This window comes from Halichoeres trimaculatus, unplaced genomic scaffold (assembly GCF_033239565.1).
Source record: "Halichoeres trimaculatus isolate MK-OKI-2021-1 unplaced genomic scaffold, fHalTri1.1 fHalTri1_scaffold_14, whole genome shotgun sequence".
Taxonomy (NCBI): Eukaryota; Metazoa; Chordata; class Actinopteri; order Labriformes; family Labridae; genus Halichoeres; species Halichoeres trimaculatus.
This window is the reverse complement of record NW_027437192.1, coordinates 30,089,742-30,104,208: the sequence shown is the minus strand read 5'-3', so window position 1 is coordinate 30,104,208 and position 14,467 is coordinate 30,089,742. Positions and strand designations below refer to the sequence as shown.

The 14,467-nt window shown below is 40.3% G+C and overlaps 1 protein-coding gene across 1 annotated transcript in view; it reads left to right on the top strand.

The window, feature by feature from the left end:
• The window catches only part of fam135b (family with sequence similarity 135 member B), an 80,893-nt gene that overhangs the window by 20,372 nt on the left and 46,054 nt on the right, over nt 1–14,467 (top strand). The gene's annotated exons all lie outside the window — the stretch shown is intronic.

Below are 14,467 nucleotides of genomic sequence, written 5' to 3'. Positions count from 1 at the left end.
TTAATGAATTAATCCTGCAGTTTAGATCTTGTTTGAACAGGTTTTGTTTCACACACAGCAGCTCATATCAGCAGGGGACTGTGGGAAAATCTCCCTCCACACAGGGAATTGAGTAAAATGCAGTGTTTGGTTTCTGCTTGTCTTTGAAGTCTGTGTGGAAACAGCTATTTTTCTCTCTGTGTGTTGAATCATGAACAAGATTCTTGGAACAAGCCTCTTAATTTTGTTCTCTAGTCTTCTCAGATATGCATGTATTCATTTCTTGGCTGTGTATTCGATGTTCAACCAGCAATACGAGACATCATGAAGTCTTTTCTTGAAATAAAACAACCCTCAGACACAGGGGGAAAGTAAAACACCCATTTTATTCTGACATCCACTTACTGATTCCAAGAGGATCAAAATTCAGATGAAGCTTTCGTTTTAATTATGCGTTGCAGCCAGCGTCCGGGCCATCACAGATTTGCGTCACAGAATGAAAGTAGTGTCTGGGGATTTTATGGCTCTGCCTAGTCTCACTGATTTAGGACACTTGGCTGTCTTTGAGTTAAAGACTCTGACTGACTCACTCTGCTGAAAATCTCACATCTCGAATACCTTTGAAAATCAAATGGGGACAAAATGATATAACATGTTTTGAATGCAAATAAGTCCCATCTTACTTCTTATTAATCTTCCTGATGTGTGTGTCCCAAGGTGTCGGCTTGTTAGGAATAAAATATAGGTCTGATGGAGTTTCTGTGCTCCAGGATGTTTGACTTCTGTTTTATAACGAAGAATGTGGGCTGGATTTGATAGAAGTGGCAGTAGGACACTTTTACCCCTGTTCAACCAGTGCTCATTTGATGCTAGTGCTTCGTTAGTTCTAACCATGTTCTTCCAGAGAACCAGTTTGGTTTTCCATCAGGGGAGGCAGAAACTTGGGGCGGCATCAAGGATTGCCCTGGGAGCTTTTAAAGATTGCCAGTTTTTTTTTTTTTTTCAATTGCATTTTTAGGGGCAGGCAATATATATTGCGGGTCTAAAATATTGCTTTAGCAATGTGCTATTTTGCATTATCGAGTATAACTGTTTCTGAAAAAAATAAAACAGACGGTGCATGGATGGAAAAGGAGAGGTGCTTGAAGGTCCTCATTTGCTGAATGCTTGCCTCAGAAGCAAATCAGCAGACAGGGTTCAGTCACATGACTTAGTGGAAACCAAAACACTACATAGGGTGCATCTCAATGCGTTAACTTCGTGCTTCCTCCGTCCTATCTCCTCCATGACACCGGAAGCACTTTCCCTGTCGCCATTTTGAAGACTGTCTTAAAGTGATAACTGCACTCAGAGGAGAGAGGAGAGAGGATGGAGGAGACTGATTGGAGGAGACACGAGAGCCGGCTTTGCGGAAGTCTTTTCACTGATTGACACACCCCCATATGGAACACCACTCTCTGATTGGACGCTGCAGTAGCTCAGACTTTACATGAAACTTCACAAACACAACGGAGTTTAATGAGAGAAAAGACGAGCTGAAAACAGGCACCGAGGATCGTTCAGAAACTGATCATAAATCTGGTAATTAAGTGTTCGCTGTGAGTTTAAAGCACAAAACACTGAACACAACCATCATCAAATCAATATAACAGAGGATTAATACAGAAAACTGACTGATAAATAATATCTTCCTAAGACACAATAAGGTGGGTTATATTAATAATCTTCAGAGGTCACGATCAGATGGGCTCTAGATAAAGGCTAAATAGTTCATAAATTATCTCACAATTAAGCATTTTACTGGGAAAGTGATCCATGAGCTTCTAACAGCACACAGAATAAACAGGGAGCAGGTTTTCTTCAAGGTAACGTGTTTGTTATGCTTGTTAAAAGAACCGACAAATCTCTGTTACAGTTTCTGTTTGATCAGAGTTATTACACCGCACATGTCCAGACGCGCAAACAGCTGTTAGAGCTGACTGACAGATGATGCAGAGGTGATCGGCTGATGCCGTCATCAATGAAACACGTGGCTTCGTGTGACGCTCCGAAGGAGAGGATGTCCCATTGCTCTAAAAACCAATCCCCTCCATCCTCTCTTCTCCCTTCATTTCCTTGCATCTCTCCATCATCTCTGGTGGGAAGGACTAAGACGCAAGTGAACGATGCATATGGAGGAAGGAAGGATGGAACTTTGGAGCTTTGAGACGCACCCATAGTTGCACATGGAAGAAACATGCAGAAGTCTCCAGTCTCAGCAGATGATTTAATAGCGAGATGTGGGTCCACTTCCCTCGCCTGGAAATGGTTTGGAGTGAATGTTGTATCTTCACAGAAAAGGTGTGTGTGTGAATGTGTGCATGTGTTTGTGTGTCTGTAAACGCGTTGGGGGCTGGAGTTCACCATTGGGTGATATGCTATTTTCCTGATTTGACTGTATTCCTATTTTTTTGGATACTGATTTGATTTAAATTGGGATTCTTTGTTATTTACGGTTTCCGCGATTTTCAAGTTTGCTTCTTTAAACTCCAGACCATGAGAAAAAGTTGAATGATATTGATAATGTCTACAGACTACATCAAGAGCCATACTTTCCTATAAAATGCACATCACATGAGTCAGAGAGAAACATTTCACCCTCTGCTAGAGAAAAGTGGTACCTTTGGTAGTAACAATTATCAAAACTTGCCTCACCTTTTTTAAAGGGTTAGTCATGTGATCAAGATCAGCCCCTCCCCTATCCAAAACACTCAGACAGACAAGTCTTCTGTACTAACGCAGCAGCTCCTCTCAGAGTGCAGTCACACTGGCCATCCATACTGTGCCCAAGTGTACTTCAGACCTAAAGCCCGGTTTGTTTGGCCAACGTGACCCCAAGTGTGCTGGGCTCAGGTACAACTTACTTCTTGGCTTTGGCACACTTCAGAAAGGTGAGCGTTTAGTGTGGTACACTTTATTCACAAGAATGGACAGCACGTATGATCCATGATGTACGCTGTTTATTTTACAAGAAAACTACTCAGAGGGTAAAAATACTACAGCTGAAAAATAAGACCGAAGATTTGTACCATGAAATAAAATTTAATTTTCTCTATATTGTACATTTGGTACCAAAAGAAGTATAGAGAATAGAAATAGAATAGAAAATACTTTATTTATCCCCGAGGGGAAATTCAGGAGTCACCGCAGCATTTAAGAAAACAAAAGTAAGAAAGAGTATAGAAAGTGCAAAAATGTCCATAAGAAATTGGATGACGACATCCCGTCCACCACTCGTCCACCACTCTCCAGCCCAGTCAGTCTCCACCTCCACAGGGTCCAGGACTGAGCCTCCCCAGCAGTCTGTTCAGTCTCTGTCTCCTGGATCTTGTCTGCTCACAGCAGGCGAAGCTCCTCCGATGTGTCGCGGCGTCCGATGTCAGCTCCATCAGCCACGTCCGTGAACAGCATGATGCCGCTGGATTAGCACAGCTAGCTCGTCCATCCCCCGGAGTTAGATCCCACGTTCCCAACAACGATGGATGGAAGGACAGGTCCACGTCGTCACCTCCCAGCTCACATCCGAGAACCAGCACGTCGTCCTCACCTCCTCCTCCTCAGCTCGAGGGAAATCATCAAGCCCTACACTAGTTAGCATTGACATGCTACAGGCTGCTAACAGCTAATTTCGCATGTAAACAATGCAGCCATGGTTACATGTAGGATCACCAGACAAACACAGGAGAAAAGTAGTAAAAAATATCGCCAAAGCCACAAAAAGTTTGGTGTCCGTGACCGACAATGAACCATACAAAGTGATGATCCACTCCAAATACAAAGATGACGAAAAAGAGACAAAAAAATTACAAGAAACGGACAAAGACGAGAGAGCTGCTGCAACAGGCAGCTACTTGGGTAGCGCCTAGCAACCGAAAGTATCGTACAGGAACGGGTATTGAAGTGAAAGGGCTCTAATTTTGTAGACCAGGCGCCCTGCGCCGGCCTTCGCCGCGCAGACAGGGTGTGACCGGCGCACTTTGCAAGTTTCCTGCTGTGCCAAGAGAGGCGCAGTCAAGGTGGAAAGTGTGCTTGAAAGACCCGGTAGTGGAGACGGTCAGAGCCGCTGTCCCTGCAGCAGGAGAATGGACAGCGGGGCGCATCGGAGGACACACACCGAGTCACCGTGTGGGCCAGCTCCTGGGACAATTGTAATCTGTTCCTTTGTCATTAATAGGAGAACAAAATGAAGAGACAGTTACACAGCTGGCTTATCCATTCAGAATACTTTTGATCCACCTGCACTCCTGGTTTATCATCGCCAAATAGCAGAAGCTTTGGTGATATACTGTATACTCTCCCAGTGTCTCCACCTCATCCTCCTTACAACAATGTACTCCATCTTTTTACATCACGTTAAAAATAAAGACTAAAACAGAGAAATATGGAAAATCACAGGTAAATCCTGAGTGACATACATTTATTTTGTCTCTTTTTTCTTCCTCATTTCTCTCCCTCTTTTCTTTGAATTAAATGAAATGAGAGAACCAGATATATACTCAGTATCAGATGTTAAGGATGTTTACTGTTTAATTGTAAGATGTGCATCAAACTTCCAGCTGCCGTCAGGTTAACTTTCCATTATGACAAACCGCTTTTATCTGACATCAGATGTGACGGGACAGTTAATATAGATATAAATGTATATGCTGGTTCAGACAGTTACATTAAATAGTGATTGCTGTGATTGTTTATTGCATTAAAATGTGCCTGACACTCTGGAAACCTGCCTCTGAGGCTTTGTTGATGTGAGCGCACATGTGCGCATATCATCACATTACAGCTGTGGAGGGTGCGCTCCGCTTTGTGCTGAGATTAGACCAGGTTGGAGCTGGTCTAAGCTCATGCATGAAGTAAACCGTGACAAAGCCTACCTTGAAGCATGCGAAAGCAAAGAAGTGAAGAGTGCTTCAGCACAGCACGGTTTGCCAGTGTGACCGCGTCCTAAGATAGTCTATACAACCAGAATGAGATAATTCCAATAACTCAGGAAATGGGCATCAGAAATGATCACTTTGATTTAGACAATGACTTTATACCATCAAAGATTCCTGGTACATACTGTCCTCTTTGTATTCACGGGCTGTGCCACAGTGTTTGTGAATCTACTGAAGCGACAAATCTGGATCTCTGGCCATGCAGGAAGCCGTTTCACTGGCAATACTGATTCACAGTAATAACGGCTATTTTTAGCTCATGACTAGAGCCCTGTGTTTGTGTGTGTGTGTGTTGCTCAGTGATTACGTGCTGTGATCTGGCTGTACTTGTGAGGACTGATTCCTGATAGAGCGACCCCGGGCTCTAATGAGGACGTCTTTGTTTGTAAAATCTACCACCCGATAGTTTCAGGCTCAGTTCGAGTGCTTTAAGACACGTCACATGTGCTGTGAGAGAAGAAGGCCACGAGGACATCATGCTTCAGTTTAAATGGTCTCACAGCTCCAGCAGACACAGTACGGGGTGTGTATGTGTCTGTCAGTGTGTGAGATATGTGGTGGCGAGGACATGGCTGATTGAAAAGGCGACGTGTCTGAGATGAGACAGTGATTCATGTCATCTGGTGTTTTCTCCAGGAGCACAGAGATGGGAATTCCATCAGGGAAGATTATTTCATGCAGCTCATTTGTTCATAGATGGAGAGAAATCCTGAGCAGGTCCTAAAATAATACGATGTAATGGAAAAGATAAAAATAGCACTTCAGTAGTCTTGCTCTCCAAAGTCTATTTTAAGCCTATTAAATCCTGGAGGTGCAGTTTTACATGATTTAAGAAAAAGGAGAAACAGGATAGTGGTGAGGCACAAAGTCTGATTTCAGCATCATCAAAACCGTACTCTTGTTCCTTTCACTGCTATCAATTTATTTCTTTATTATTCTATGAATTAAAAAGTTTATATTGAGGAAAAATTAATGACAAACCTCCTTTGTGTTTTTTTCTGATAAGGAATTTAAATTAAGCTTTTTAGTCTTAGATGATGATGCAGTCGATTCTAGTTGGTCTTTGGGTCAGGATTAAATCAATGTAACTCCTTTTTCATTAAGTCATGTTAGGGTTCATTCTAGAGTAACTAAAGTGATTATTTCAGTTTTATGCTAGTCTATACAGATATTTTTCCGAATGCAGTCAGAACATCTCTTCCTGTGCTGGTAGTTGAAGTCTGACCAACAGGAAAGCTTTAAGTAAGAACAACAAATAGTTAGGTTGAAGTTCTTGAATATTTGAGTTTCCTCTCTGATTTTATTGTGCACTTTATAGACACTCCCTACATCAAGTCCCAGCCTGCTGGGAGTTCAGAGAGTTCACAGTGAAGTGTCCGGATTGCAGGACGGCTTGTTCAGACCAGGATCAGGTTTAGGCTCACATTTGAGCAGACTGGTTGGAAGGAGGAGTCAGCTTTATCAAATCTATGTTTCTTTGAGCAGTTACTGACCTGAAGGACCAACCTGTGGAAGGATTTAAGGAGTGTGTTCATTTCCTCCTTGGCATCAATTCATCTGATCACAGCAACAGAGGCATCAGCCAATCAGCTGCAGGCACACTGCTGATGGAGAGCCTGAACCCTTTCTGCTGTTTTTACTCACTATCTGATGAAAAGTAGGGCTGAACAATTAGTTGAATTTAAACTGACATCGCAATGTGATAGTATGCAATTTTCAAATCCTAAAGGCTGCAGTCAACAACAACAACAACAACAACAACAAAAAGTTTTTAAAGTGCATTTAAAAAGTGTAATTCACAAGTAATCCACAAGTTTATATATTTCAGTGGCTGAGCCAAAGCTTTGCTTTTATTTACATTTCTGAATTTTAGTTTATGTTTTGTTATTAATGAGAGATCATTAAGATTTTTATATATTCAATATATATGTTCACACAGTGTTTCTTTTTCATTTGATAGAAAAGTGAATTCTACATGTTGACTTATTTCAGTGGTTGAGCAAGAGATTTGGTCTTATTCACATTTCTGCTCTCTATTTAGTGTGGAATTCAAAGAAGAGAGGACTCATATTTATTTTTCACATTATTGTTCATACCAGGCATCTTGTCCTAAAGAGCTTTGTTCCTTTCTCTGATTTTATTCAATGAAATTAAATTAATGACAACTTTGTTACACTTCTACAATTCTTGAAGTTAAATCAATCAATATTTTACACTGATTTTAATAGTTAGAGATATGTTCATATCAATTCATGCATGGGTTCATCTCATTTCATTATAACATGTAGGCCTGGTCTACAAAAAGACTTGTTTTTGTGTTGACAGTATCAATTGTTGGAAAAAAAAGATAAAATAAAATAAAATAAATAAATAAAGAATAAAATAAAATAAAAAAATGAATGAATAAAAAATTGCATGCTAAATTGCAATCACAATATTGGTCAAAAAAGAAAACAATTAGATTATTTTAGATGCACTGATCCTGTTCATGGTACCAGTTACTGGTGGGAAAGGGATGATCTGAACTTGATACTGAATTTTGATTTAGTCCACAGGTTATAAAAGTTTACAATCGAAAAGTAATTTCTGTAAGTTCTGAAGCTTGGTTTTTACCAAACTGCTGGTAAACATTTATCACTTTATGTTTTACTTCAGTAATTCCGTATGTACTCATTTTTTCCTTCTACTTCAAACATACCCAGTCCTACCCCACCGTAGGGGTAGGGGTAAGTCACCATCTTTACACTGGTACTGGATCGGTTTTCGTACCGGTCAAAACCCAAATCCCTGGTATTGGTATCAGGACCAGAAAAGTTTGATCGGTGCACCCCTAGGACAAAACTTCTTACTACAACTTTTAAATATAAGTCAGAGTTCTGGCCACTCACTGTATCAAGAGATTTACAACAAGGCTAAAAGCATTAAAACACTCAATTAAGAGGTTTCAGTTATTTTGTTGAAACACTACTAATAAAAAGAACATCTACAAAATCACTGTTATGTCAATGTTCTTGATATATACCATAGAGTAGAGCTACCACAGGGAGTTTTGGTCATTTTCCTCATTAAAAGGAACATTAAAGATAATGGACTTTATTTTTATTTTTTTCCTACAGACAATTAGACCCTACGCTCCTTCAGCCCATAACCAAAACAATTTTAATCACTCCAAGAATGAAGAAGTAAAACACACCGATCGAAAAGGGTTTCGGCTGAAGCACAACTTATAGATCTCAAACTCTTGTTTTAATTTCCTTAAGTCAGACAAACCAAAACCATAATTTTGAAACAAAGGCACACTCCGGACCTTAACCCCATCAAGAAAAATCAGGTGGAGTTGTAAAACAATCCAAACAGCCTTTGTTTTGAGTTGCAGAAGCCATGACATGACAGTGATGCTGTAGTCAATATATTGACACTACGCCAGAGACATGTGCTGCTGTAACTGCTGCAAAAGGTGGACAAGTCAAATATTAAAGTTAAAGTAGATAAAAACAGAAAGTCTCACTTCATCTAATATTTGTTGAGCTCAGAGAAATCCTCTGCATCTTACATTATTAGGATTTAAAGATAGTTTTAGACTGACATGCATAAGCAGAACTCGTCCAATAACTATAAAAAGGATGCACTGACACTGTCAGGTTATTTATGTTACTGACAAAAATTGTCATATTCATGGTTTTAGGTGGAGAATGAGACACATGAAGTTAGATTATCATCTGAAAGGTTTTTGAAAGGGGTCGCTAGTGGTGAGAGATGGCTGCTCTCCTCAGCTGTATGAAGAGTTTATGGTTAAGCTGATTGCTCCGGCTGTCTGACCCCAAACTGTTTGTGTGTGAGTGTGTGTGCGTTTGAAGCTTAGTTTTAAGCTAAAATCAGGATGTCTTCAGGACTAACTCCATGTCCCACAGTCCAGAAGCAGTGATAAACAGCTGGCCTGGCTTCCTGAAAAAAGGCAAAATGTGTCCCGGCTGAACGGACCAACAGATGGTCTAAAGCTGAGGCTGTATCCACACATCACAAACACTACACTCCTGTAAAGGTGGGTTTATGCAGTTAAGCTTCATGTAGCTAAACTTGTCACCTTGACTTTGCTGAGACTTTTCCTGCTCACACCCAAGTAAAATTTCAGCAACAAGTCAGGAGGAGCAGATGTTGGTGATGACGCCACATTAAACCCTCCCTGCTCTCCTGCGTTTCCTGGATACATCCATCCAAAGGGTTGATGAAGTGGCTAAACATGGATAGCTGTCTCGTATACATGACACCGTGGCTACCACAACATCCCCTCACAGCATGACGTGCACCCTGAGACCCCCCCACGCAACACTTACTGCTGTCAGCGACTCGTGTGAATAAGCAGCTTAAGAAGAGTTTCAGGCGGAGGGCTGTCCTGAAATGTTCTCAGATTTGTTGGGAGTGGAGGCTGAAAGGGCTCAGAGTTTTTAACCCTTTGCAAACAATAATCTCACGTTGCCCTCAAACGACAAGATGAAATGTTATTAATATCCCTTTGGAGAGCCTGGGAGACTCCATTGTTCTTTCCTGGATGGGGTGCTGTCCAAAACGATCACTTCTCCCCCAAACCAGGTCTTTAGACCAATGCATGGCTGGTGTTGATTTCTGATATAGTAGCCCAACCTTGCAGACTTTGCACTGCACTGTAATTTCTCCCTTCCCAGTCCATCATCGAGCCTCTCCTCTGTCTTGTTTGGGCTGTAAAACCTCAAACCTGTTGCTTTGTGGTCTGGCTCTGCTCATTATGTAATTTGATGTTGTAGTCAGATTTAATACAATCTGGTTTGGACACAGTTTGTTTTATTTTGTAAGTCACTGGGCGTTTTCAGGTGGTTTCTATGCACAACTTCCTGTCCCACTCTGTCTTCTTTTTTGATAAAGCATCACAGCTTTGGCATCCAATAAAAAACAGGCTTGTTGCTATATCTGTAGGGATGGGTACCAAATTAGATACTTTTATGGGTACCGACGGACTTCTGTCAAATGTACTGGGTACAGATTCACGTAAAATCAAAAGGTACCATGTTTAGGTACCTAAATGCATCCTTATGACTGTAAGGGAGTGGAAGAGTAGGCAATTTCCCATGCTGGACATGAACACAGCATTGCAAGGTTACATATTAAAAAATAAATATGTTACATTAAGATTTTTTTTAATATTTTATTATTAAACAAATTGATATTTTTTGCCACCTAAACACAAAAAAGTACCCAAAATTGGTACAGTTGAGCACTGGTACCGGGCATCAGTGCCATATCGTTTCAAATGTAAAAGGTACCCTTCCCAGCGACCTGCAGCAGACAGGACTATGACATTGTTGCGTGACTACAATTTATTTTTAATGTTATTGACTATTCAAATTGTCCAAAATCATTGCCCATTCCTTATTTGTCCCTCTTGTTTTATGTCTTGTGTTTTCGATTTTTGACTCTGTTGTAGATCCCTTTACCTTTCATCTCCTGTTTCCCACATCTGTGTGTTCTCCAATGTGTCTCATCTCAGTCTTTTTTTACCCTGAGTATTTTAAATCCCTTTGAACAGAAAAAAAAATCAATATAACTAACTAACTTTTTTCTTATTTTAGGAAAAATTGTCTTCTAGGACTCAGAATAAGCCATACTCACCTGTCATAGTCAGGAAAAATGATTTTTTTTTCAAGACATTCAAAAACAAGAAATAATGCCTGAATTGCTCTAAAAATCTTCAAAATAGGTAAAAAATGTGTTTGTGAGAAACACTCGTTTTTTTTTCCATTGGAAGATTTTCAAAGCATTATTTCTTGTCTTTGAATATCAAAAAATGAGACAAACACTTGCTTCAGTTTCATTTTTTGCAGTGTTTGTGCCAGCTCGTCTTGTCCTTGTGTTACTGTTCCAGCATTCATTTATTGTTTCTATTGTGTGTAAGACTTCCACTGTTTTTTATTCATGGATAAAAACAGTTTCAAGGATCCAGGAGTGTGACTCAAAAGCTTAACAAATAGACCCTTTATTCATTCAGTCATTCATCTTCCACTGCTTATCCTGTTCAGGGTCACGGGTAGCTGGAGCCTGTCCCAGCTGTGTTAGGGTGAGAGGCGGGGTATGTCCTGAACTGGTCGCCGGTCAATCACAGAGGCTTTTTTTTTTTTAATCAACAAAAGACAAAGTTCAAAAACAAAATCCCAGCAACTCTAGAAGAACAAGGCACAAATTTTCAGGTAAAACCTTAAACTGATTAATACATGGACGTAGTCTCTGCCACGCCACCTGATGCAGTAATAAGGCTGATGGTCAGCAGGGGCCATACTGGAAATGCTGACTCAAGAGGCGGCCTTTGAGCCTTCTTACAATCAGCTATAGGACACCTTCAGTCACATGGCCTGAGCTGTGTCACTGATTGGACAAACTTGTGATCCTAATATCTTCTAAACTGCTAAGTCAGAAAAAAACTCTCTTCCTGTATAGTGACATTAGCATTTCAAACCCAAACTGTTTTCTTTAACCAGGCTGTAAATATGCTTTGAAACACTGTAAAGGTCTGCTTGTTTTTTTTGGGCTTGGTGCATATGTGGCACCTACTGAAATGAGCTACTGCACAACTACAACACTGCATTACTAATGCTTGAGCTTTAGCTAACAGTGAAGTCATGCAAAAGAAACACCTGTGAATCTTGTCACTCATAGCTATTACAGAGGTGATACCTATATCACAAGTAACTGTTTTTTTTAAATTTATTTAAGTCCATATCAACCATTTATTAACTTTTATCAAATGTAGAGATTTTTCTATCAGCTTTACGTCTGCTTTCTTAAACTGAAGTCGAGTGAATGATACTACATAACAGATCCAACAGAGCAGTCATACTACATGTACTACATTCATTGGCAGAAGGCAGATAGGAATACACACCCATTGGAAATCCTAGTTATGGACCAGACATAGTTAATTTTGGAGGTAGAAAACTTTATTATTCAATAGGGCATAACACATCCTTTCTATAACTGCCATTGAGGTACGTTTCACAGTGTATTATTTAGGCATTTAAAAAAGATCTGAACAGATTGGCCTCATTAATGATTGATTGATTGATTGATTGATTGATTGATTGATTGATTGATTGATTGATTGATTGATTGATTGATTAGCAGGTGGATAGTTGTTTAAAGTTAATGTCAAGCACCCTCAGTATATATGCTGGATGTATGCAGCATGCAGTACATACTATGCACTACATGGGGATGGGTACCTTTCACATCTGAAATGTTACGGTACAGATTCCCGGTACCTGGCAATTGGTATCGATACTAAACGGTACCAATTTTCTGTACTTTTGTTTATTTGGGAAAAAACTATCAAAAAGTTTAATAATTAAATTTAAATTCTTTTCAATTTAACATATTTCTTCTTCAGTACAATTCAATATTTAACCTTGCAATGCTGTGTTCATGTCCAGCATGGAAAATCACCAAGTCTTCCACTTTCTCACAGTCACAAAAATGAATTTAGGTACCTAAACATGGTACCTTTTGATTTTACGTAAATGGGTACTCTGTACTTTGACAGAATTTGGTCGGTACCAATAAAAGTACCTAATCTGTTACCCATCCCTAGTACTACATTCATAGGTAGAAGGCAGAAGGCAGATAGGAATACAGACACAGACTCCTTAAACCTATGGTAGCAGGGCACAAGTGGAAACAGTAAGGCAGGGGACAACAATCACAAAGGCAGGAAACACATCAGGACATGAAGTGAGTCTTCTGAAACATGAAGCACTACATCACCTTAAAAAAAGACAAGGCTGAAATAAAAAAGTGTCAACCACAAGACATGAGCCTCAGCCTTTACTGACTGGTTTTTGGAGACCTCAGCCTCTATCTGTGGATCTTTAATGCACCAGTCTCTGCCTGAGATTAAACCATAAACTGTATGTTATAATGATATGTGTCTGAAACTGTTTTTTGAAGCAAACCGGCTGGCGCAGCCATATTGGAAGTGGGCAGGCTTTGAGTCTCCACACTAACAGCTACAGGGCACCTGTCAGTCACATGGGCTGAGCTGTGCCTCTGATTGGGTGAACTCGGGATCTTATTATCTTCTTAACTGCTGAGCAAGAAAAAAAAATCACCACCAGTACAGTGTGTGCAGGTAGTGAAGATTTTTTTGGTGTACCAGAATGTTGACATGTTAATTTCTGCTGTGAAAGAGGCTTTTTTGGGGCTTGGCGTGCACGGCACCTCTGGAGCCAGCCTCAAGCAGACACTTGAATACTTAACTAAGGGACTCGAGGGTTTTGGGTTTAGTCTAACAAGGGTTAACCTAGCCTTTGCCTTCTCCACCCTCTATGCTAATCACTTTTTAAATGGGAGCGTACATTATTGCAGCCATATCATTCTCTGTCATTATCTCACGTTTCTAACAGGCAGTGGCAGACGGTATATGGTAAATGAGGAACTCTGCTGTGGAGCACGTTACAGAGAAAAGCACATCCATATTGTAATTGAAAGGCTGCAGCCCTCCCTCCCTTCCCTTTCCCCCTTGCAGCTCCTTCAACAAGGTCACATATTAAGCCTCTGCACCTCACCGGCTGAATCCTGAGCGTAGCTGCACCAGGAAAAAAACATCCATCATACAAAGACACAGGAAATAATCCCTGACCGTGTTCTCTGCGAAAGTATATGCTTGACATTTCAATTGTCTGTGCCCTTCAGACAAATGAAATGTGCTGCACACTCAACTGAAGCATTTAATGACTGTGATTCACCACAATAACCCGGTAAATTTGGAGTCAGGATGCTACCTGGGAGAGCTGGATTGTGGTTTGAGGTTTAAGGGCTGAGACGCTCCCTCATATTAGTATCACGAGGAGCATGTGTGGAGAGTTTAGTGTGTTTAACAGATAGGCGCATATACACTTCACTCTCTTACCGCGCAGATGAAGAGCACCAGAGGCTGTAAGCAGATTATTTCCAGCACAGAGTCACTGTGGCTAAAGCTTGAGGGCATTTCTTCAGGTTTTTAATGTGCGGGGTGTGATAAGTCCCTCCAGCACCTGTGAGAACTGCAGTATGCAAAACGGGACCAGCGTGTTTGGGTTTGAAATATTCCTGTGACGCTCTTTGAAGATGAATGGCAGCAGCAAATTGATTTAAAATCACATTTATATCCAACAAAAACAACATGATGAGCATAGAAACTGATTGATATGTCAAAGTGTAAGCAGCAATAAGCAGATAAGCATTTTTATTGAATTCTGTTTACTTTGACATTTTAAAGACTGTGATTATTTTTTCATTTCTGTGACAGTCTGGAGTGGCTTTTAGTTTTACTAATGTCACAATGAGAAATGAGTTGATTTTAATTTGAATGCTGTAAATGTTTTCTTTTTGTTTGTTTGTTTTGTTTTTGTTACAACATTAACTAACTTTTTTTTGTATTGTTGCAAGTCAGAGAAATCATTTATTAATCTTTTTCTGTGCAAGTGACTGTTTCAGCAGTCTGCACATTACAATTC